This window comes from Ovis aries, chromosome 9 (assembly GCF_016772045.2).
Source record: "Ovis aries strain OAR_USU_Benz2616 breed Rambouillet chromosome 9, ARS-UI_Ramb_v3.0, whole genome shotgun sequence".
Classification (NCBI taxonomy): Eukaryota; Metazoa; Chordata; class Mammalia; order Artiodactyla; family Bovidae; genus Ovis; species Ovis aries.
This window is the reverse complement of record NC_056062.1, coordinates 25,291,551-25,318,132: the sequence shown is the minus strand read 5'-3', so window position 1 is coordinate 25,318,132 and position 26,582 is coordinate 25,291,551. Positions and strand designations below refer to the sequence as shown.

The 26,582-nt window shown below is 42.2% G+C and overlaps 1 long non-coding RNA gene across 1 annotated transcript; it reads left to right on the top strand.

The window, feature by feature from the left end:
• Positions 1–1,631: 1,631 nt before the first annotated feature.
• Positions 1,632–9,567, top strand: LOC132657162 (uncharacterized). The gene is made up of 2 exons (XR_009594935.1): positions 1,632–5,003; positions 6,640–9,567. It is a non-coding gene; the product is annotated as an uncharacterized LOC132657162 (long non-coding RNA).
• Positions 9,568–26,582: the final 17,015 nt, after the last annotated feature.

Below are 26,582 nucleotides of genomic sequence, written 5' to 3'. Positions count from 1 at the left end.
CCACAACTACTGAGCTTAGGCTCTAGAGCCTACATGCTGCAACTACGGACATCGGTGTGTTCTAGAATCTGTTCTCTGCAACAAGAGATGCCACCGCCATGAGAAGCCCGTGTACCGCACTAGAGAGTTACTCCCACTCACTGCGGATAGAGATAGCCTGCAAGCAGCAATGAAGACCCAATGCAGCCAAAAATAAATAAAATTTAAGCAGAAGTCATTTGTTAACTGCCACACAAACATGAGATTTCAAAGGTTATCTATTCGTATTACTCAACAGTTAGATAAGATGTGTACAAACAACCATGACGAGTAAGCAGGGGATATTTGTGTAAGAGTTGGAAGGAGAGCCGCGTGGTGAAAGCTGAGTAGCTGACATGAGGTAAGAGAACTAAAGGCTTCTCTGATGGCTCAGATGGTAAAGAATCCACCTGTAATTCTGGAGACCTGAGTTCGATCCCTGGGTTGGAAAAATCCCCTGGGGAAGGGAAAGGTTACCCACACCCATATACTTACCTGGATAATTCAATGGACAGGGGAGCCTGGCGAGCTACAGTCCATGGGGTCACAAAGAGTCAGACATGACTGAGGAGTAACACACACACACAAGGGAACTAATGGGGACCGTTAGTTTTCTTCCCGCCATTCCTTCCACCTCTGCCCTGCCTTGATAACTCAATGATAACTCATAGGATAGAACCATCCATTCATACCTTAGATCCCTTGTACTTTGCTGGTTTATTTTTTTGCCTCTACACAGTGCAATGACTGCCACACCTTGTTGAGATTTTGATCCAAGCCACAGAAGAAAATAATGAAACTGAGAGAATCAGGAAGTAAACCCATGACCTTCGATTCAGGAAATTGGTGCACCAACCAACTTCCAGAGATGAAATATTCTGCACAAGCATCAACAGATGTATAAATCAGAGAATAAATCAACATCAACAGAGTATAAATCAACATCCCTGCTTTCAACAAAACCCCCCATTATAAACACAAGTTCATTTACTCTGTATATTCTAGGGCACAAATGCTTGGTGTGTTTAGAGAGGTTATCAGAGAACCAGGAAAATTGCCTTTTGCCTTCAAGCAGTGCATGCTTCAGTGGGGAAGTTAGCCTTATTCATGAGAAACTGTATCATATATTTAGGAGAAAAGAAAAGGACCCTGGAAGGATGGAGGGATTGCTGAGAAATGAAGTACTCTCATTTGATCATTACATTCTAGAATACATGTCATGTCCCCTGCAAAGTCATCATTAATTCCTCGTAAGAATGATCAACAGATTCATGATTCTCCAGAGAATACATTTTATTATTATAAGGTTTATTTTATTATTGCAAAACTAATACTAATGTACCTTCTTTGTAACACTAATGTACCTTCTTTGTAAAAATTAAAAAAAATAAAAATAAACAACCATAAAAACATAGAAAGTTTCATGACCAGAGATGACTGTGAAATTACGTTTGGGGTATTTTTTCTATGTATTTACTTATTTTACAAAAATAAGATCACACTGTGCTTCTTTGTAAGCCTTTTCCTCACTTGATAATAGAGCTGAAGAGTCTTCATAAGCATTTGCCTACAACTTCATTTGAATATCTATTATCAATGTCATGACTCTATTATGGTGGTGATGTGGGCTTGGCGATTGTTTCATTTTATTTTTCCTCAGCATCCAGGACAATAATGGATAACAGGATGTTCTTACAATCACAGAACATTAGAGAGCTCAAAGCTCCCACAGGCATTGTCTAGTTAATTTCCTACTTTGCAGATGGAAAGTTTGGACTCAACATGTAAAATGGATTGCAGTTCAGGTGGTCAGAAAGTTGTAGAGCCAGAATCAGAACCAAGTGCCTGGACTGCAAGCACAGAGTCCTTTCATTACAAAGTCCAGACTGAAAGCAAACCCATCATCTGTGAAACAGACATGCGGTGAGAGAAGAGGGTATACTTGGGCAGGGGAAGTTTGGGGAGGAGAGGTCTCTTGTGGTTCTTTTGGAACTTTCAGTTTTACTTCAAACCCTGAGACCCCAGAGGTTCATAGAGGGGTGAAGTTGCAACATTGCGTATGGGGAGGAGACAGCTTGAGGAAAGAAACTTATGAGCTCAGGTTTGCAAAACCCACAGTTGTACAATAGCTCAGCTCCAGCCAACACCCTGGAGGATGCAACAAAGCCCTAGTAGAGTGTATGGCCACCCAGAGTCTCCATTCTGGTTTTATATTATATCTTATTAATCCTTCAGCACTGGGCTCTGTGAAACCAAAAAACATTTTGTCTTTGCTCTTGGTTGGGAATGATTTTTCAGTTTTCATTCTGACAACCCAGAATGTTCCTGACTTCCTGGAATCACTCTCCAAGCCTCCTGGCTGTAGCAGGAGAAAAGAGGTGCTTTGAAAACTTCAGACCAAGGTCAACAGTGAGTGAAGAGCAAGGAATGCTGGGAGTTCTAGATCTGCTATTGAAATGACACCATTGTGCCAATTCGTCTTCATAGTTCCGCTGGTGTGATTGACCTGAAATGTACATGCACTGTGCCACTTCTTGCCTAAAACCTTCCGTGGCCTCAGGGAAAAGTTCATGTCCCTTTGGGAAGCATGCAAGACCCTCTACAACTTGACATCTGCTCACCTCTGTCTCATCTCTGCCATTCTGTCTTTGGCAACACCAAACTCCCTACAGGTTCCTGTAAAGAATCATGTTAGTTTTCCGTCCAGTTTCTACTTTCCCGAAGGCCCTGCCTCTTCTTTCATCTGTAGTTCATCTCACTTAGCTAGACCCTCTGTATTCTGTGTCTGCTTGTTTGTGTGTGTGTTAGCTGCTTAGTCGTGTCTGACTTTTTGCGGCCCCATGGACTATAGCCCACCAGACTCCTCTGTCCATGGAATTCTCCAGGCAAGGGTACGGGAGTGGGTTTCCCTTCTCTTCTCCAGGGGATCTTCCTGACTCAGGGATTGAACCTGGGTCTCCTGCATTACAGGCAGATTCTTTACTGCCTGAGCCACCTAGGAAGCCCTCTGTTTACTTCAATAACCCTAAAATTCTATAATCTGTGATAATGTCTGAAGTATTCTTGGTGATTTTCAGTCGAATAATTGAACTTTTATCTTAAATCTTGTACTCTCATCTAGGATCAATGTTATATCACCCAGTGACATGTTCTAGATGAGATCAAGAGCATTCAGCATGGTGTGGCCATAGACTAATGGCATATTCCAAATCACAGGACACCGGCAAAACCTGCAACATTAATAAAGCAAGGAGCGTCAATTTGCCAGACTTGAATCTAAAGAGGATTCCATTGCTGATTTTTCCCAGCTGCAAATTATCTGAATGGCATACACAGTTTTCTCTAGCAGTGCACTTAGAATATTTACTTAAATACTGGCAGTGATAAAATGGTGGGAAAGAAATTGCACATTCATCAAAAGTAGGCGGCCTGATAGAAGTGCATAAACATGGTACTCATCTCAAAATTAAATTACCATGTGTACATGGTTTGGCTTGTCATTTATGTACTTGTATATTTATATACCCATCATCCTTAATCACCTACAAGAATGAATGAGTGCATTTAAGAACAAATGTTTGCAACATAAGCTAATGGTTAATTGAAGATTTCTTCTTGGAGGAGAGAGCTGAAAGACAATAGAGATTAGACAAAGACTTTTTAAAAAGAACAGCAAGACTTGCTCATACCATTCAGCTTAACTTTTGCTCATTCTAAAGGAAATTCCTGCTGGGAGATGCCTCAAAATTATTATTTTGAAAGCATGCCATACCCAGCCCAGAGAGATAGCTGAGAGTATCAGAAAGAATTTAGCATCAGGAAACTTCAGGACAACTCCTTGCATAGACTTTTCTGGGTTTGTGATCATAAGTAATTCATATAACTTCTTCAAGTCTATTTCCTCAAATTTAATTTGGATATAATACTGCAGCCTCGCTATTAGATTTGAAAAACATAAAATACATGAGCTTTCATTGAGGTGCTAATTAAATCTTATTTGTGTTAATATGTTATTTTCTACCCTCATCTGTATCTTATAAAAATCAAGGTCCTAGAATCCAAAAATACTACTGCTACTAATGCTATTAGGCGCTACTATTACAACAATAACAATAATGACTACTATTAGCTGATAATTACTGAGAATACTTACACCTGCATTGTTTTAACATTTTACATGAATAAGTTATTTATACCTCTTACAATGCTTAAGAAGTGGCTACTATTATTTTCTCCATTTTATAGGCAAACAACTGGAGACCCAGAGAAGTTAAGAAACTTGCCTAAGATCATACAGTTGGTAACTGCAAGACTGGGATTTGAACCCAAACTTAATCTCCATAGTCCTAGCAGTAAGAATTATGCTTTCTTCCCTATCTGAAAATAATAGTGGGGCTTCCTGTTGGATCAATGATAAAGAATCTGCTTGCCAAAGTGCAGGAGACAGTTCAATACTCTATCTGGGAAGATCCCATGTGCCATAGAACAATTCAGCCCGTGCAGCACAGCTATTGAGTCTGTGCTCTAGAGCCCGGGAGCCGCAACTGCTGAAGTCTATGAGCCTGAGAGCCGCTGCTCTGCAACAAGGGAAGCCACCACAATGAGAAGCCCGCGCACCGCAACTAGAGAAAGGCCCGCGCAGCAACGAAGATGCAGCACAGCCAAAAATAAATACATAAACACATAAATAAATTTAAAAATAAAAATAATAGTACAATTAACTTACAGTTGGATAGCTCTTCATTTTTTCATAGAGATAATCTCATTTTATTCCTCCAGTAGTCCTTTGAGATAAAGGTTACTATCTTTTACTGATAGGAAACTTGGGTCAAAAAGATTAAGAGATCAGCCCCAACTCACCTTGCTCCGGCATAGGAAAATCAGATGGACTGTGGACGTCTCTCATCCTGTTTCTATCTCTAATCTGTTTCTGCAGTCACCTCCTCATTGAATATGCCTTCCACAAAGACCTCAGTGGAGTCCTGGTATGTTTTTATTTGTTTTGAAAGCTCTATTCTCTACCATTCTTTGCAACACTATCTGTGAGACTGTTTCTACAAGTATCATGTGGTTCTGCAGAATTTAGGAGTTACAGTGGACTTCCAGCCTAGAATTCATCGGAATTTAAGGGAGTCACCCTGAGAGAGTGAGTCCAGGCAAACTGGACCTCTGATGTCAAGGTCACCTCCTCTCCAGACCCTGAGCTCAATGCTCAACCACACTTCCTCTAAGGGAAACACAAGCTCATCCTTAAACAGAGTCTACACTATGTCATTGCTCTCTGCAAATGTTAAGCATGAGCTCTATTATCTGCCGTCTTCAGTTTTGAACATTCCATAATCTGGCCTTGATTAACCTGCCTCCACCCGCCAGCCTGTTGTTTCCCAGTTATGTCATCTTCCTTGGCACTGACATAGCACCCTGGGCTTAGGGTGTTCCTTTAACTAGAACTCTCTCTTTTAACCCTTGTTTTGGCTAACATCATCTCAGCTTATATGTGACCTTCCTCGACCCCCTAAACCACGCCTCTGCTCTTCCATCTCATGTAATCTCTTTTAAAAAAAGATATCCTACTCATTCTAGCATTTGTTGCCTTGTCTTGAGATTGCCCATTTAATTGTCCATCTTCTGAAGTTTGTAATGAGCTCTGTGAGGGCAGTGGTTTTTGGTATCTCCTCTAATGTCTGTCGGAGAAGGCAATGGCACCCTACTCCGGTACTCTTGCCTGGAAAATCCCATGGATGGAGAAGCCTGGTAGGCTGCAGTCCATGGGGTCACTAAGAGTCAGGCACGACTGAGCGACTTCACTTTCACTTTTCACTTTCATGCACTGGAGAAGGAAATGGCAACCCACTCCAGTGTTCTTGCCTGGAGAATCCCAGGGACAGGGGAGCCTAGTGGGCTGCCATCTATGGGGTCGCACAGAGTTGGACACGACTGAAGCAACTTAGCAGCAGCAGCTAATGTCTGTACATAGTAGTTGCTCAATAAATAACTGTTGATTAAATGCCTCTGAAGTCACCAGATATTGTGAAAGAATCTGACTGATATCCTTGCCTTCTAGGCTGTGAGTTTTCTGAAGACATTCAGCCTTATTCAACACTGAGTCTTCAGTGTCTTGTATGGAGAAGGCACTCAGTAAATGAGGAACTGACCAGAATTTCAGATCCTCAAATCCTGCCCTTCAGCCTCTCCATAACCTGCCCTGCCTCTTCTGAAATGCATTCCTCTCCACCAAGGCTCCATCTTCCATTTTCTCTTTATTTCTAATGCCTTCATTTGTGGTTTGTTTTATATAATTTGTTGTTGCATAGTCAGTAAGTCACGTCCAACTCTTTGTGACTCCATGAACTGCAGCACACCAGGCTTCCTTGTCCTTCACTGTCTTCCAGAGTTTGCTCAAACTCATGTCCTTTTGAGTCAGTGTTACATAATTTTAGCAATTGCTTATATTATTTGCTCTCACTTTTCCTGTGTTTTATTTGTTCATATCCCTCCCCTGCTAATGAAAATAAGTGTAAGCATAAATGGAATCGTACTTTTTTTGTATGATTATAAAAATAGGAAAAGGAGTACGTCAAGGCTGTATATTGTCACCTTGCTTATTTAACTTCTATGCAGAGTACATCATGAGAAACGCTGGACTGGAAGAAGCACAAGCCGGAATCAAGATTGCCGGGAGAAATATCAATAACTTCAGATATGCAGATGACACCACCCTTATGGCAGAAAGTGAAGAGGAACTCAAAAGCCTCTTGATGAGAGTGAAAGAGGAGAGTGAAAAAGTTGGCTTAAAGCTCAATATTCAGAAAACGAAGATCATGGCATCTGGTCCCATCACTTCATGGGAAATAGATGGGGAAACAGTGGAAACAGTGTCTGATTTTATTTTTTGGGGCTCCAAAATCACTGCAGATGGTGACTGCAGCCATGAAATTAAAAGACGCTTACTCCTTGGAAGAAAAGTTATGACCAACCTAGACAGCATATAAGCAGAGATATTACTTTGCCAACAAAGGTCCGTCTAGTCAAGGCTATGGTTTTTCCAGTGGTCATGTATGGATGTGAGAGTTGGACTGTGAAGAAAGCTGAGCACCGAAGAATTGATGCTTTTGAACTGTGGTGTTGGAGAAGACTCTTGAGAGTCCCTTGGTCTGCAAGGAGATCCAACCAGTCCATCCTAAAGGAGATCAGTCCTGAGTGTTCATTAGAAGGACTGATGCTGAAGCTGAAACTCCAATACACTGGCTACCTCATGCGAAGAGCTGACTCATTGGAAAAGACTGTGATGCTGGGAGGGATTGGGGGCAGGAGGAGAAGGGGACGGCAGAGGATGAAATGCCTGGATGGAATCACCAACTTGATGGACATGAGTTTGGATAAACTCCAGGAGTTGGTGATGGACAGGGTGGCCTGGCATGCTGTGATTCATGGGGTCACAAAGAGTCGGACACGACTGAGCAACTGAACTGAACTGAACTGAACTGAAATGAACTTCTACCCACCTTTTTCATATTTCAAATATTATGTATCCATCAATGATAAATGCCCACATTTAATAAGCTCTTAAAGGTGCTTGAAGGTGCTTTTCAGACAAATCATGTTGACCTGCACGAGGTCATTGGAAGTAGGCACGGGGGAAACTGAGTCTTAGTAAAGCTATGTCTTATCCAGATGGTGAATGACAGAAGCAGAATTTGAATGCAGAGCCCATGCTTTGACTTATTTCTACCTCTGCACTAGTGATAATTTAGAAAAGAATGGGAACAATAAAACTATTATTAAGGACAGCCATAATTCTGATTCCCTAGTACAGGCATCTACTACCACCATTTAGGTACATGGCTTTTCTGTTTCTGCATGTAGTAAGCTGCCTCTGGCTTGAACATGGCTCATAGCGGGCCCTCAATACATCAGTTACTATTGAGTAATAATTGTAACTTCAGAACACCATCAAATAATGATTTACTACATAAGACGTAAGAAAGCATATGTACTTTATTATATTATTTTTTGACCACACTGTGTGATATGCAGGATCTTAGTTTCCTCACCAGGGAGTGACCTGTGTCCCCTGCATTGGGAGTGCAGAGCCCTAACCACTGGGCAGCCAGGGAATTCCCACCATACGTATTTTAAAACATCACAGCTTTATTTCTTATTAAATGATAAATGCTCATGATAAAACAGTTTTAAAGAATTTTTTTTAAGTATGAGCAAGAAATCAGCAAATCACCTCAAAATGCCACCAACAAGAGACAACCAACATTGACCGCGGAGGACATCGTTCCAGACATCCCTGTGCATAGATAGATAGGTTGGAAGTACATAAAGCTACTTAGGTGGATAAAATGTTAGCTAACTAATTACAGATCATAACACTTTTTCAAATAAAACATTACATAATTTCACTTGAATGTAACTACAGAAAAATAAACTGAAGTGAAACTGAAGGAACTGCTGAAATTTAGATCGTGTTTCTTTCTTTCTCCATGGGCAATGATAGTATTTCCTCAAATATCTAAGTTACGTTAAGCAAAAACTTAATGAAATCAAGTAAGTTAGTTTCATTTTTTTCCCTTTTAATGTACATCTTTCAATTTTTCAGGCAATGCTAATTAAAATAACCTCCTACTATAAAAAAGTGTTTTTTTGAGAAACCTCCATGCTGTTTTCCACAATAATATTGATATTGAGCATCTTTTCATCTGCGTGTTGGCCATCTGCATTCCCTCCTTGGAAAAACCTATTCAGGTTTTCTGCCCATTTTTAAATCAGGTTATTTGTTTTTTTTTGATGTTGAGTTGTAAAGCTATTTATGTATTTTGGGTATTAATCTTTTGCAAATATTTTCTCCCATTAAAAACAGAACTACTATATGACCCAGCAATTTCACTCCTGAGTATATATTCAAAGAAAAAAAATAATGAATGCTAATTCAAAAAGATGAATGCATCCCAGTGTTCGTAGCATCAGTACTTAAAACTGCCAAGATATGGCAGCAACCTAAGAGTCCATAAGAGATGAATGGATAAAGATGTGATATGCACGCATGCACACACGCACACACACACACACACACACACACACACACACACTGCATGGTATACTACCCAGCCATAAAAAGAATGAAATTTTGCCATTTCCAGCAGCATGAGTGGACTTGGAGGACATCATGCTAAGTCAGAAGTCAGACACAGGCAAATACTGTATGGTGTCTCTTATCTGAGGAATCTGAAACATACAACAAACTCATGAATATAACAAAAAAAGCAGCAGACTCACAGATGGAGAGACCAAACTAGTGGTTTCTAGTGGAGAGAGGGAAGGAAGGAAGGGCAATATAGGGTAAGGAATTAAAATGTACAAGCTATTATGTATAAGATTCAAGGATATATTGTACAACACAGGGACTATAGCCAATATTTATAATAAATGGAGTACAACCTTAAAAAATTATAAATCACTATATTGTACACTTGTAACATATAATATTGTACATCAATTATATTTCAATAAAATAAAAGAGATAAATGATTCATCCTCTGATACTTTCTCCTATCTCCTTTCCTTTGCCCTGATTTTTGTTTCTTTAATAATTTTAAATTTAAAATGATTGATAACGTGTTCTGTTCAGCCATCAAAATTTTTGCTGTTGAAATGAATATAACCCCTGTAGTTTGTTCTTCACATTACAGGGGTGTGTGTCTGTGTGTTGTAATAAATTTATTTTGAGATTTGATTAATCTTCCAGTGTATTTTCCAAAAGGGCTCAAATAGTTCCTCAATTCTTTCATGTTTCAGAATATCTTCAGTTTTAATATTCTTAAGTTATGTTTACTCCTTCACTCAGGACTTTGTGTACATTCGTCTGATTTCTTCTTGAAGAATATGGTTGTGGTGAAGTCTGAGATGACCTGGAGCCCACCTCATCCCCTTTTCATCTGCCTGGAAAAAAATCTTCCTTTACAGATAATGTTGATCTGAATAAGTTCAGTGCCTCCTTGTATATTGCACTGTTTTTTTCTAATACATTAATTTCTTGTGATTTGCAGATTTAGTATTTTTCTAATATTTCAAATGTATATGAAATGACATCTCTAAAATGTATATGAAATGACATCTCTGAAACAATCTCGTTTTTTGGTTACTCTCTGTAAGAAATGCGAGTGATCTTTATGTGGGACAGCTTTGAAGTCTTTATTTATCATCATCTATAATTGATTTATTCATTTATCTTTCCCTTTTTCATCACTGTGAGGCTCTAAAGCCTTTTCTTCTTGCTGTTGTTTGAACTTTCAGTTGCACCTAGCCTCTTCTCCACTGGTTTACATTTATTTATTTGATTTGTACAGATGCTGCTTTGACCCTCAAGTGTTTCCTTAACCTGGTAATCTGCCGTTTTATCCCAGCATATTGCTTCATCATCTTGTTTTTGGGTCTTGTATAAATGACTTCATGCTGAGCTTTTTATTGCTCTTTTGCAGATTGTCTTTCCTTTCCCTTTTGTGTTCGAGAATGCTTGCATAGTTGAAATGCCATTTTCCTCCCTTTTTTCTCATGCTTAGCATGGAGTGCTCTGTCCAGAACTTCTCTTTGCTCTGATCCAGTGTGGAAAGACGCGATTGTTCCTTTTTGACTTCATTTATGATCCGGTAGTCTTGTCATTTTTATACATTTACTGATTTTTGGCTGCGCTTGGTCTTCATTGCTGTGCGCGGGCTTTTCTCTAGTTGCGGTGAGTGGGGGCTACTCTCTAGCTGTGCACAGGTGTCTTCCTGCGGTGGCTTCTCTTGTTGTGAAGCGTGGGCTCTAGGTGCGTGGTCTTCAGAAGTTGTGGCATGTGGGCTCAGTAACTGTGCCTCCTGGCCTCTAGAGTGCAGGCTCAATAGTTGTGGTGCTTGGGCTTAGTTGCCCCATGGCATGTGAAATGTTCCTGGTCTAGGGATCTAACCCATGTCCCCTGCATTGGCAGGCAGATTCTTATCTACTGTACCACCAGGGAAGTCCTGTCTTGCTACTTTGAGTTAAATTGATTGGGCTGGATGTTTCTTTTTGAACATGCGGTGAGAACTCGGCTCGAGCTGCTGGTTGACCCAACATGGGTTTTTCTCTAGAATCTCACAAAGTACCCTGGACTGGGGCCCACCTCCAGACATTTAGATGTCCCCCCATCCATCCCATCATCTCAGCATGAAGCCACAGAAAAAGCTGGTCCCTGGTGACTCTTCCTTTTTCTGCTGAGTCCTCTGCACCTCATCAGTATTTTATTTTCATTGCAGGTGTGACAACATTTGTTCAACATTATTTATCATATTATGTCACTCCCCTGCTCAAAGTCCTCCCAAGGCTCCCATCTCACTTGCTTAAAGCCATTTGTGTTGTTCAGTCGCTCAGTCGTGTCCGACTCTTTGCCGCCCCATGGACTGCAGCATGCCAGACTTCCCTGTCCTTCACCAGCTTCCTGTCTCAACCACTCAAAGCCCCAGTCTTCCAGTTTTTACTGGACCCTTGGTGTGATGGCCCCTGGCACCACCATCCTATCCCTTGCTTCCCTTGACTTAAACCACACTGGCTCCCTTGCTGAGCCCCAAGTGTGCCAGGTTCACATCTTCCTTAAAGAAGCTCCCAGCAGGTGTTCTCCCTGCCTAGCTGGCTCTCTCCCAGACAGCCTCATGACTTCCCCTTCCATCCATCAAGTCTTGGCTTAGATGTCGGGATGTCCGTGAGGTCTTTCCTAAAGATGCCCTTTCATGTGGCCAGTAACCGGGTGTTCCATCCCCCTTCTCTGACTGTGGGGCTCAGCCACCTTGCCCAGGAAGAAGCGTGTGGGCCTCTAGGTGAGAGAGAGCTTCCTTCTGCAGGTTGCATGACTGGCTGTGAGACATGAGACTTCACAGACCCAGCCAGGGCCACTTGGCAGAAAGGCTGAGAGCCCACGGATGGGACAGCCTGCAGAGGCTGAGGTGCTGAGTGAAAACTAAACTTGCAGTTTAAACTTGAAAGCTTCAGTGAAGAAATTTACAAAATAAAATAATCCAAACTGAACTAAGACGTTACCACCTTTTTTTCCCCCCTCTTCCTCTGTGAATATGTTTTCAACTAGACTGTGTAGAAGAGAGAAGGACAGGCCACCATGGATGTCAGTTTGGGGATGCACATATTTTTGCCCCTTTGCAATAACAGGTGCTTGGAAATTGAAAAAGTTCAAAGTAAACTGCTGCTGAATTCTGATTCAAAATGGTAGCTGGCTGAGAAGCTAGCAAGAAGCTGAGCATTTCAGTTCAGTTGAGTCATTCAGCTGAATGAAGCTGAGCCATTCTGTTCTTGTTAAAACCGTAGGTGAGAAGGAAAGCTAAGACTGAATGAATGTAAGTATGGACATCAAGCAGGGAAAAAGAGAGTGAGATGAATTGGGAGATTGAGATTGCCGTATATACACTACTATGTGAAAGGGCTTCCGTGGTGGTTCAGATGGTAAATAATATGCCGGCAATGCAGTGATCATACCCTGGGACAGGAAGATCCCCTGGAGAAGCGAATGGCTACCCGCTCCAGTATTCTTGTCTGGAGAATCCCATGGACAGTGGAGCCCGGTGGGCTACAGTCCACGGGATCGCAGAGTCAGACACGACTGAGCGGCTAACACTTTCACTTTCACTATGTAAAAATAACTGATAAGGACCTATTGTATAGCCCAGGGAACTGTAGAGTGCTCGGTGGTGACCTAAATGGGAAGGAAATCCAAAAAAGAGGGAATATATGTATACGAATAGCTCATTCACTTTGTTGTACAGCAAAAACCAACACCACATTGTAAAGCAACGTTGTGTGTGCACACACGCATGCTCAGTAGTGTCTGATACTGTGTGGATCAACAGAGCGTCACCTGGGAAGTCCAGCCTCAAAAAAAAAAAAAAATTAAAATTAAAAAAAAAAAAAGACAGCCTGAGGACAGAAGGTAGAAGGGTTCACAGTGTTTATGGAGAAGATGGATCTGTATTGGGGACCAGCTGTCTTGACTGTAGTATACGGCACTCTATTGCTTTCCTTCATGAAAAAATTCTACTTTGGAGATTTTAGAAGTATTATCTCTCCCTTTTCTCCCATTTTCCCCGGTTCAGATAAGCACTAGGAAATGCTGGAAATGACAGGAATGGAGTCATAGAAATGCTGGAGTCACAGGAAATGCTGGACAGAAAACAAGGAGAGATGGAAGTAGCCACCAGGAGGCAAGGGACCCTGCGAAAGCCTGGAAGTAGCTACCTAGTCGTGGAATCTTGGGCGGCCTCCGCCTGGCAGGGGTGGGGAGCTTGTTCCATCCACATTGGCTCTGAAAACCAGAGGCTGGACTGGAGGCTGCGCAAGAGGAAAGCATATTCAATGTCCCTCATGACAGATGAGAGCCGGGTATGAAGCAGGATGTGGACTAAGCCTGTGAACATAAATTGTGGATTGGAGAGGAGCATTTGACCCCCAGGGCATGCATGGAGCAAATACTCTTTTAGATATATTTAATTTATTTATTTGGCTGCACTGGGTGTTAGTTGGGACACATGGGATCTCCCATCTTCCTTGTGGCATGCAGGATCTTTAGCTATGGCGTGATAAGAACTCTCAGTTGTGGCACGTGAGATCTAGTGCCCTGACCAGGGATGGAACCCGGAACCCTGACCTGGAAGCGCAGAGTCTTAGCCACTGGGCCAACCAGGGAAGTCTCGCAAATCACTCTTCCTGGCTTTAACAAACACTGGCAAACCAACCTGGTCCTATCCGAGGAGAAGTAAAGCCAACAATATCATTATCAACAAAAAAAGGGGGGATTGAAAAATCTTGCCACAGGAAGGTGGGTCAGGTGGGAGGACTAAGGCAGAGAAATCCAGAGAACAGTTTGTCGTAGAATCCAGATGGTCATTTCAGAAAACTCTATGAGGCTCGCACAATCTGCCTGAAGGTCTCTCTGAAGCAGAAGCAGCGGTGTCTGGACAAAAGATCTGGAGGGGAAAAGGCAAAACAATTATACCGAGGAATGATGATGGGAGGAAGCAAGAAAAATATGTGTGCTTAATGACTGGAATGAGGTCCGTCTGAGAGGCAAGGAAGGGCAGTATCGCGATTTCCTGCTGCATGAAAGGTTACCATGGGTGTGAAGGACATGTCTGAGAAAGTCCCTCAGAATTTAGGAAAAAGGAGACGCAGCGTTGCAAGGATGAGAGTAACGATAAGGGAGATTGCAGAGATGTCAGCCAGAAAGTGTTCAGCTGTGTGACACCAGTGTGTGTGTGTGCTCAGTTGTGTCTGATTCTTTTGTGAGCCCATGGACTGTAGCCCACCAGGCTCCTCTGTCCATGGGATTTCCCAGGCAAGAACATTGGAGTGGGTTGCCATTTCTTCCTCCAGGGGATCTTCCCGACTGAGGGTCTGAACCCTCGTCTCCTGCATCTCCTGTACTGGCGGGCACATTCTTGGCCACTGTACCACCTAGGACACCAGTATTGCTAAACGAAAGGGAGAGAAAGCCCACAGGAGGCAGAAACAAGTCACCCTGATTCAGGAAAGCACAAGGATAAGAGCCTCGAATCTAAGTTAGTCTAGTGGAAAGGACAAGCTTCCCAAGGTAAATACAAAACTCTATAAATATTCAGAAGTGAAACACGGGGGTTGTTTCATGTCAATAAAAATTAACCTAGTCTTCATCGTCTTCTTTCCAGCTCACAAAATGGCAGAAGACAATTTAGTAACAAGGGCTTCTCTTGTAGCCCAGTGCTAAAGAATCTGCCTGCAAGTGAAGGAGACAAAAAGAGACACGGGTTCGATCCCTGGGTCAAGAAGATCCCCTGGAGGAGGAAATAGCAACCCACTCCAATATTCTTGCCTGCAAAACACCACGGACAGAGGAACCTGGCAGGCCACAGTCTCTGGGGTTGCAAAAGAATCAGACAGGACTGATCCACTGACCATTACCACATCAGAGCTTCAAAAAGAAAAGGATGTGATCCTGAAATGTTCCATATATGTCCCAGTGAACACTGATGTATGCAGAGAACAGGATGCTATCACTGGATGTGCCAAGGAGATAAAATATATTATTTGCAATCCCTCCTTGAAAAATTTCTTAAGGCATGTTTGCAAACTGAGCAATAAAACACAGTTAAGAGCTTGTCAACCATATAGGACTCTGGGTGAGCAGTGATAGCAATTAAAGAAGAGATGAGCTTCAGTGTCACTATTGTGGTTATAAAACTGAATTAAAGTCAGACATTCATTCAGGAAACAAAATGCTTATAATATGTAAAATAATACTGTCATAGCCATGATCTGGATCCCAAAACTTCAGAGAATTATTTTAAAAGACTGGGAAGCACATGAGACAGTGTGGGGAGAAAAATAGTAAAAAATAAAGTGCTGAACTCATTGTCTTACAGGGGACTTATGAATTTATCATTGTAATGTGTTTCTAGATTTTAGTTTTCTTTATGTGGGTGTGTGTGTGTTAGTAGCTCAGTCGTGTCCGACTCTTTGAGACCCCACGAACTGTAGCCTGCTAGGCTTCTCTGTCTGTGGGATTCTCCAGGCAAGAACACTGGAATGGATTGCCATTCCCTTCTCCATTAGTTTTCTTTAGGTCTATCTATGTTTTTTATTTTTCTAATACAAATAAGTATTGACTTGACTAACAATGAAACAGCAGAAGCTAAAGAAAGTGAAAGTGAAAGTGAAGTCGCTCAGTCGTGTCTAACTCTTTGCAACCCCACGGATGGTAGCCTACCAGGCTCTGGGTCCATGGGATTTTCCAGGCAAGAATACTGGAGTGGGTTGCCATTTCTTTCTCCAGGGGATCTTCCCAACCCAGGGGTTGAACCCGGGTCTCCTGCATTGCAGACAAACGCTTTACCGTCTGAGCCACTAGGGAAGCCAGACTTCACTTTATCAAAAAATAATAAATAAACCTCCCTGAGATGAATTTGACCTGAAATTTTGAATATCTACATAAGCTCTAGTCTTTCATGTCTTTGGGAAAATGATACAGAGAGAGGCCAGGTTGGAGGTGGTACCCTACTGTGGCTAATGTCACTGACAATGGTGAGATATTTTCTTGGGATGAAGGGGGAAGGAAGGGTAGTGAGATGAGGTCAAGCTTCTCCAGTCTTGCAAAGCTAAGGCTGTTTCAACCTCCATGTAACCCAGGAATGCCCCATGGAATTCAGAATTCACTTATAGTAGAAGAATGAAGGTTCCGCTATTTTCTTTTGAAGAGACCAGTGGGTGTGTGACCTCAGAAATATTATTTTACCTTTCTTGGTCTTTGCTTCCTCATCTGGCAAGTAGGGGTAATAGGTTTATCTCAAAGGTCCCTTAAAGGAGTCAACACATCAGGGGCATAAAGCATCTAACGTAGCAAGAGAAACCGTAGGTGCTTCACGGATGTCTCCCCTTATCTTCCCAGGACTGCAAAGTTTCTGTCAATCTAAACTTTGAGGGAAAGATGAAAGATGAGCTGCCAGTGGGCTGGTGCTCTGGAGAGTTCCAGCATGTCTCTGGGAAGGTTAGGACAGGGTTATCAGGGAAATGGAGTTTATGATCAAGGTAGAGAGGCTAGCCCTGACACCCACTGAAGTCAACAGTTTCTTTCTCTTGACACAACGACTCCAAAGTGCCTATGAACTCTGTTCTGAGATTTCAGAGGAATACTTCCCACGTACGTTTCCATTGAGGAAGGTATTGCTGTTTGATTGAGTAACTCTCATTCTTAAGTCTCTTTCTGTGGAAAAGTTGCTTGCAGTGATCCATCTCTAACACAAGATGCTGAGAAACTTGGGCTATGAATAGCCACCTCTTCTGGTTGCAAAAGATGAACACTTCTTGGGAAGGCGGTACTTCTCTTATTCAGGCTCTTGCAGCCTAGAAAGGGAAACTCCTTTGATGAATCATTGACCAAGGCCAGGGCTTGGCCAGCTCTGGTCTTTCAAAACATTGTCTCTGGCATCGCATTCTCTAGGAAGACTTCCTGAATCTCCTCTAAAGTTGGATTATTAAAACCAACTCCACCTTTTTCCCTGCTCCCTTCTACATCTTCCTCTGCTTGGGAGAAGCTAGCCTGACAGTCCAATCCCTCAGTTTCTGCTTGCAGGGCTTAAGGTTAGATTCTGGTAGGCAGAGGTGCCAGTTTGGTGTTTCGAAGGCCGAGGAGAAGGAGAAGTTTTTATTTTCTATAGCAGCTGTCCTGTCCAGGAGTAGTGCCAATACTTGTGGGATGTTGCCAGTGGCTTCCTCTCACTAATTCTGTTGAGAATTCACAACTTCAGTACTACTTCCTGCATTCTAGTCTCTGCAAATTTCCCTACTGACCTGACTCTAGGCCATCCCACTACTGTTCCAACTTTCAATTCACATTGTTAAGTCTCTTTCTACTTGAAATATCTGGTAAGCCTCCTGTCTTCCATTTCAAACTTGGAAACACTCAGACCAAATTAAGCACTCTGTTCTTGGCAGGCTTTTAGCACCTTGGACTCTTATTGCCCAGATCAACAATCCGGAGGTTGAGTCCACGGACTGTGGAGTAAAGCCGCAATTTTCACAGTGTCTTCAGCTGCCAAGACCTGCGAAAGATTCTTTAAAAAGAAACCTAATTGGGAAAAGAACTTGTGAAAAAATAGATACATGTAAATGCATAACTGAATCACTTTATTGTACACCTGAAACTAATAGAACATTGTTAAACAACTATACTCCAAATTATAAGTTTAAAATATATATATTCATGATAAAGAAGATGTGCTGATTTTTCCCTCTCTTTATGTTGATCAAATAAAAACATTTTAATTGGCTAAAAAACTGTGGGGGTGGGACTTCCCTGGCAGTCCAGTTAAGGTTAAGCCTGGTGAAGACATGCTTCCACTGCAGGGGGCACAGATTCAACCCTGGTTGGGGAACTCAGATCCTACATGCCACATGGCATGGCCAAAAAAAATCTAAAAAAAAATGTGAGGGCAAATCAAGAGCCTCCACAGCTAATTCTGATATAAAGATTTTCATCAGTATTTGTAGCATTGACAGATAGTATGAGTATTGAACGAGGACCTAAACCCATGAAATCAATAGTAGTAAATTTGCAAACTCTGATGAGTCATTTCAGTACCACAGGGTTAACCACTCAGGCTGCAACTCTTAGCTATTAGCGCGCGCCTAAAGAGTGTTGCTTTTTTCTTGATTAGGATACAACATATTTATCTACTAGTAGAAAACCAACTGCCTGCCACTTGACAACCACATTTTTTCTGGTTTTGCAGAACTTGACAGTTAAGAGAGGTGGAAAGAATTTGGTAAAAGATGACCCCTAGTCTGCTTTAGAATATAAGGTCCTACTTCTTTTAGCTGGTCTTGCCATTTTACACCACTTTATCTTGGAGCACTGGGGCAGAAAATGACAGGTGTCAATCACCTTCAGACAAAATACCACATATAGCCTACAGTAGGAGCAGGCAAAGTTTTTCTGCCTATAGGTAGATTACAAAACCCTCTTTGCAGACACTTATTCAGGCAATGCATATTCTGCACAAAATTACATTTTTGACTCCTTACTCCAGCCATCCATGCTCTTCAATGGAGGAAGACCCCCTGTTTCTGATTATTCAGGCTCCTTGTAAGCCTCTCACTCACACAGACTGAGCACCTGAGAGTTTGGGCCTAACCGAGGGATGTACAGGCTTGCCTGCTTGATATATACCAACACACTGATGTATATGGGGCTTCCCAGGTGGCTCAGTGGTAAAGAATCTGCCTGCTAACACACAAGATGCAAGAGACACGGATTTAATCCCTGGGTCAGAAAGATACCCTGGAGAAGGAAATGGCAACCCACTCCAGTATTCTTGCCTGGAGAATCCCATGGACAGAGGAGCCTGGTGGGTTACAGCCCATGTGGTCACAAAGAGTCGAACACTACTGAGTGACTGAACATACACACACGCGCGCACACACACACACACACAGAGGTATATGTCCTCTTGACCTTTCCCATATATACTGTAATTGTATTTTTCTCTTTCTCCTTTTCTCTTTTTCTTTCCCCCCATTTTAATCAGTTTTAGCTATGTAGTTCATCAGTGTTAAGGATATTCACATTACTGGGCAACTAATCTGCAGATCTTTTTTCATCTTGCAAGACTGAAACTCTGCACTCATTAAACACTAACTCCCTCTGCCCTCCTCCTCCCAGGCTCTGGGACCTACCATTCTGCTTTCTGTTTCTGTGAATCTGTCTACTTTAGATAACTCTTATAAATGGAATCATACAGTATTTGTCTTGTTGTGACTGGCTTATTTCATTTAGCATAATTTCTTCAGGGTTCATCCATACTGTAGCATGTATCAGAATTTCCTTCTTTCTTAAGGCTGAATAATATTCCATTGTATGTGTGGACCATGTCAACCACTGATTGTCACTAGGGTTGCTTCTACCTTTTAGCTATTGCAAATAGTGCTATCATGAGATATGCACATCTCTTTGAGGTCCTGCTTTCAATTCTTTTGGGTATATACTCAGAAGTGGAATTGATCACAACAGTTTTCCAACGAACCACAACCTGTCACAGAAGTATTTATTTCAATGATGTTCATGTAAAATAAACTTTAGAATCAGTTGGCCCTTAGGTAAAAAAAAAACAGGACTTCAGAAGCACAGGCAACAAAAATGAGGGAAAGCCATTTTTTGAATGTCTAAAATAGAAAAGCTTGGCCTCTGATAGCCAGGTATATGAGATATGCTGTTCCACAATTCAGGTATGAGTAATGTCTACCTTTATAAGGTCAAAAATAGATTATCATTCAGGGCCTTCATGAAGACAGACAGCATGTTGACAGAAATATTTTCATGCTTTAAGACCAACACATCTGGTCTCCAATGTACGAAGACATTATTTCAGCAATAAATAGTTTTCAATGTAAAGCTCAAAAATTTTATAATTATATTTTTATATTTTTTGAGGAATCCCTATACTGTTTTCCACAGCAGCTGAATCATTTGACATCCCATCAACAGTTCTAATTTCTCTGCACTCCCAATTTCCTCACCAACACTTTCTATTTTCTGGTGTGTGTGTTTTAAAAGCAGCCATCCCAATGGGTATGATGTGGCTTTTCATTTCTTATAATTAAAAAAAAAACTGAAATCACACAATCTGGGAACCTACATTTTTCCCTTTAATATCATGAACATACTTTAAAGTCAACAAGTATTCATTTACAATAGACTTTCCAATGTCTGCATAGCTGTTCCATCACTTGCTTTCTCTGCAGCCTTGGCCAGGTTACTCAACCTTTCCCTGCCTCCCTTGTAAACACTTTAAGAGACCTTAGGAGAAAGCTGTGAGGATTAAATGCGAAGAACCTAAAACAGCACATCTCGATACATGTTAGCTATGATTATCAATGCTTTCATTATTGTTTGCCCACTGCATTGATGGATGTAAGTAATTCCTATTGACTTTCAGATTAGTTTTGCATTTTTATTATTATTTTACTTTCGTGGACATGAGCTACATACCTACAGTAATTTCTTAAAAAAAAAAAAGCCATGCAAACAGGTCCCCCTTTTCAGGAATTAGTTGACCAAAGGAGAAATTCCACCCCAGCTGAGACCTAGCCTCTATTCTTGGCTTCCTCAGAACAGCTTTCGGTCACGTAGAGCAGGCCTCCCCACCCCTTCCAGAAATACATTGCTCTGGCCTTGGTTTTTAAACAAGTCCTCTCATAACTCATTGCTGAGGTATCTCACCTGCAGATCTGTGGACCTGAAGTTTTTCTGGGGGCTCGGCACAATGATGCATGGCTCAGAGAAAGTTTAGTCAAATATTTACATGGAGGAATGTGGCACTTCCTACCCTGGTGCTCTGATTACCATCAGAGTCTTATCTTTCCCCATAAAAGGAAGTGCGGACATGTATTAAGTTGTCAACACTAGCAAAATACAAGGTCTAGCATAGAGGGCCTGCCTGGGAGGCTTCTTGAGGTCCTAATAACATCTGATGGTAAGAAGGAGATTCAGCCGGAAGAGGGAGGTTGTGGGGTTTCTGAGGCTGGGAAATCTATGAGGTCAGGTCTACTTTGATGGACAGTGATCTGCCTCTCATTAAACTCAGTTGTTTTTTTTTAAATGTTTTAATTGGAGGATTATCATGTTGAAACATTATGCTGGTTTTTGCCATACTATAACATGAATCAGCCATAAGTAAAATATGCCTCCTCCCTCTTGAACCTCCCCCTGACCCCTCCTCATCCCACCCGTCTAGGTTGTCACAGAGCGCTGGGTTAAGCTCCCTGCGTTATACAGAGACTTCCCACTGGCTGTCTATTTTACAGATGGTACTGCAAATGTTTCAGGGCTACTCTCAATTTGTCTCACCCTCCCCTCCCTCCACTGTGTCCAGAGTCAGTTCTTTAGGTTTGCGTCTCTATTCATACCCTGCAAATAGGTTCATCGGTACCATTTTTCTAGATTCCATATATATGTGTTCATATACGATATTTTCTCTTTCCAACTTACTTCATTTTGTGTAACAGGCTCTAGGTTTATCCATCTCACTTGAACTGACACAAACCGTTACATTCTATGGCTGAAACTCAGGGTTTTTGAATGGTCAGTAGACTGCACTGTTATCATTAAAGGGAGGGAACTGCTAATGACCAAGGTGGGCCTCCATCTCAAGCATCTTGGTGATAGAAACACACATCAGACAAGCCTTCTCCGAAATGAAGCTGAGCATTATGTGGGGAGAACTTGAGCTTAGAGGCAAGACAGAACTGAGTTGAAATTCTGCCTCTGACACTAAAGACTTCTATTATTGAGCAGGTAACCAAACCTCTCTGAGTCCCTGCCTTCTTGTCTGTAAGCTAAAGACAGCATGCCCTACTATACAGGTTTCACATAAAGGTTAAATTAGATCACACGTCTAAAGTTCCAGCATGATGGTTTGCTACTGGAGATAAAGAGTGACCATACCAAACTGATAAATTCCCAGATAAATGCAGAGAAACTGATGGTTTTGAATTTGGGGAAAGCAGTAACATGCAGAAACTCCCTACTTTTCTTGGCTTTTTTCTTAATATTAAAAATAAGACTTCTAGGAGCTGAAAGACTCCCTGTGGGAAAGTATTAATTTAGACCAATATCATCACACACGAGCCTCACTATGAAATACTTATCTTAGCCCGAACTTTAAAAGATCATCATGTTTCTTCTGTGGGTTGTCAGCATCATCCCAACACACTTGGAATAATTCATTCATCCATCCATTCATTCTGCCAACCATTACTTAGGGTTTACTGCCTCCCAGAAGCTGTTACAGACACTGAAGATCCCAAGTTGGAGGAGATCCAGTCCCTGCCTTTGGATAACCCTAGCCTAGTGGAGGAGGGAAAACTCTAAATCAACCCTTTTGTGTTATAAACTGACAATCTGAGCAATAGGCACAGTTATAAAGGTATCAATGGGGGCAGCAGACAGTGGAGTTTTAGAATTGGAAGGAAATATAGAAGCCGACCGTCCAAACCCTACTGATGCGTGGAGTCTGCCGCAGTGATCTTCAATCTCAGGGGGTTCAGGACCCACCTGCACTCCCAGCCCTGGGCAGCCTTTGGGCAGCTGTGACAATCTGAAAGTTTTTCCAAAAGTTGAATCAGTATTTGTCTCCTGGGAACCGTCACACAGCTCCGTGGAGTTAATCCCCTCCTTTCGCGTGACAAGCCTTCAGATACTGGAAGTCAGCTCACAGGTGACAGGCCAGCAGAGATAATTTTAGCCTCGCATGGCCCAGGGGAATACTGGGATATCCTGGGATGCATCTGACTTCAAGAAGGGACTCTGTCTGACATTGAGGACATGATGAGACTGTCTCCTTTTGGATTTATTTGGATTTTAACGACTAACCTTAATAATTTCACTGGAATTTAGAAAGTACTTTAGTATTCATTATTTTGCAATGTCCTCACATCGACCTGGTGAGATGGGTCAGAATGATTTATTATTTCCATTTTGTTCATAAATAAAGCAAGACTCTGAGAGGTGGCATGCGCGAGGTCACACTGATAACTTCTGGTTGAGTTGGGACCCAAATCTTGAGATCCTGAACGTAGAACAAATGCCACCCTAGTGTCTTGTCCCTTCAATGCTAGCTCTCCTGCATTCAGTTAGTCCTGCCCACAGTCTACTAAAATATTGACCACATAGTATCACTCCCTTTGCAAAAGTCCTCAGCAATTCCTCTTACATTCCAGGGTTAACCTCCAAGCCCTTAGAATGGCATTCAAGGCTCTCAAAATTGTCTACTTGCTGGGAGTTTCAGGGATGGTGGGGTGGATGGATGAAATACCAGTAGACACTATCACTACAGTGATAGTCCAAAGAGAAGTAAGTACACAGGTTATTTTGAGAATACAGAGGAGTAAGGTGAAGGTCATGGGGCCTTCTGGGAGTTGGGGATGTCTGCAATGGACTTGAAATATACACAACAGGTCAACAGAAGCCAAGAGGACGTGGTGGGGAGAAGCAGCTTGCCAGCCATGTGCAGGACACCATATAGGTCTCAGAGAAGGATGAGGCCATCTTGGAGGCAGAGCCAGTTCCCATCAGCTGTCACATTCAGGGAATTGCATTTTATACTGCAAACCTTGATGCACCAAATTGGATTAAAGCAGGCCAGTTGCAGCTCCATTTGGGATAGGCATTTGAGGGCCAGCCCTTTGGTGGCCCTGGTGAGGAGGGTGGACTGGAGCCAGAAGTTGGGGCGGATGAGTGGGAGCCAATCTGGCTAAAGATGAAGTAGGTGAACTGTCATCATGAATCAGGGGAGCGAAGATAAAGGACAGTAGAGGCCATCCCGGGAAGAGGAAGGATTTTCACATATTTTAGGAGAGAAAACCAAAAAATCTGATAACTGGGTGCTTGTGGTGATTGATCAAGGAGAGGGAGAAGTCAGGCTGCTCATATTTCTTGGGAACTCCTATATTGGGAGGAAGATAATGATCTTATTGCCACCCTTATCCTAGACTCAAGGAGGTGTTGCGGGAAGGAGGTGTGCAGTACCTATTAGTAGGTACGTTGATTTCTTTGGGCTGATCTAAAAATAGAGAGTGTCCCTTCATGTTGGTGGGGTGACCCCGGTGGCTGGCTATTCCTTTATACCCATTCCCTCTCTTTCCTGGGGCAGCTGACAAACTTGACTTCCTGTGGTTAGGCTAGGCCTTGCAACAGGACTCTGATAGTCTAGCCTTGTCCTTGCCACACTCGGCCACATTTTGTCCTCTCCGCCAACTTGATGCAGAACATGATGGAAGCTTGAGAGGGAAGCAAAGTCCTCTCTGCTGTGCATCAGAGAGCTGGCCATCAGACAGGAACACCCGTTTTAGACATGAGTGAGCAAAAAAGTAAATTCCTATCATGTTTGAGCCATTGTGCATAGCATTTCTTTGTTACGCCAGTGAGCCCCACCTAACCTAGGCTCCTTTCCTGTTTCCTAAGTCACCTGAACAGGAAAGCTAAATAGCTTAGCACAAAACTTTTCATGTCAGTCACTGCACTCAGTAGATTTATGTGCCTTACCTTATTCAATCCTGTAAGTGTTCTGAGATATTTAAACACTCTTGTTTTGCAGAAGAAAGGAAAACTCCCTCAAAAGTGTTGCTTTGCTTAAGGTTATACTGTGTTTCCTTAGAGACATACACAAGACTGTGCAAAGCAGACTTTTTTCGTGGTTTTGAATTTTGTTTTCCTTTTCAGCTCTATTGAGATGTAATTGACATGTAACATTGTGTAGTTTTAAGGTGCCCAGTGGGATGATTTACTGTGTGTGTATATTGTGAAATGATTGCTGCAGTAAGGTTGATAACACCTCCATCACTTCTACAGCTACCTTTTTTCTGTATGGTAACAACTTTCCAGATCTCTGTGTGTGTGTTCAGTCACTCAGTTGTGTCCAGCTCTTTGCAACCCCATGAACTATAGCCTGCCAGGCTCCTCTGTCCATGGGATTTTTCAGGCAAGAATACTGGAGCGGATTGCCATTTCCTCCTCCAGGGGATCTTCCCAACCCAGGGAATGAACTTGTGTCTCTTGTGTCCCCTGTGTTGGCAGGTGGGTTCTTTACCACTGAGACACCTGGGAAGCCCTTTCAAGATCTATTCTCTTCCAACTTCCAAGTAAACAACACAGTATTGTTACTTACAGTCATCGCATTGCATATTACATCCTCAGAACTTATTCATCCTGGAACTGGAAGTTTGTACCCTTTGTACACTTAACAGTTTCTTACAAAATTCCCTGTCTCTGTGTCTCCAACCACACTTATAAAGCAAGATCATGATCCAAAAGAATAGACAGTGAAGAGGAAGAGAAGGAGAAAAAACTTAATAGACGGAATCCTTCTCTTGTTTAGGTCTGACTTCTGTAAATATTAGAAGCATTAAAGAGCATGTGCATGGAATAAGCACACGTTCACAATGACTAAGTTAACAGTGAGTGCTTCTGAAAGCAGCTCTGTCCTCCTGATGGCCCGGTTTTCATGTCCTTTCCTTCCATGTTGGGTCTCTAGGCTTTAGTCACCCTGGTCTTCTTTCAGTTCCTCAAACAACTCATGCTCCTTCTTGACCCCATGGCTTCGCAAGTGCTATTTCCTTTGCCTGGAGTATCACTACCCCCATGCAATTAGTTAACTTGTACTCATCCTTCTGCTTTCCCCTTCAACATCACTTTCTCAGGGAAGCCCTCCTTGACCCTGAGATTACTGTATGTCCCTTGATAACTCTTTCATTGCATTCTAAGCTCCTGCAGGGCAGTTATCAGAATTTTGATGACCTAATATCTTTTAGGGACTTCCCAGGTGGTGCCAGTGGTAAAGAACCTGCATATCAATGTAGGAGAAACAAGGGATGCAATTTCCATCCCTTGGTTGGGAAGAACCTCTGGAGAAGGAAATGCCAACCCACTCCAGTACTCTTGACTAGGAAATCCCCTGGCGAGAGGAGCCTGGCGGACTACAGTTCATGGGACCACAAAGAGTCAGACACAAATGGGCACGCATGCGCCAGCATGCACCAGCTTCTTTTAGAATTCAGTGTTTGCTAGTCCATTCTTCCCAGCAGACTCTCAGCTCCATGAGGACAGAGATGAAGTCTACTGGGTTAGTTTCTCTATCCCCAGAATCTAGTAGAAGGCCAGGCACATAGCTTTCACTCCATAAATATTGGGTGAATGTAAAAAAGATTTTTTTTTTTCTGAGTAGAATAATGAAAAAACAAACTTTAAGAAGAGCTACTCTTCCAAATGGCTTTCTGGGAAACATACTACACATGTAAAATTCTGAAATGAATCAGGCTACTTGGTAACTTGAGACTGACTTAAATCTAAACCAAGTAAGGGACTGTTCCATTCCACAAGTGAGGAGGCAGAGCACACGAAAGTCTGACACAGATCCCTGGGTCATGAGTCAATGGTGGGGGCCTCTCCCACTCAGTTGTCCCTGCTCACTTTTGGTACTTTGTGTTGGATGTTGACTTTGATGAGGATTTGG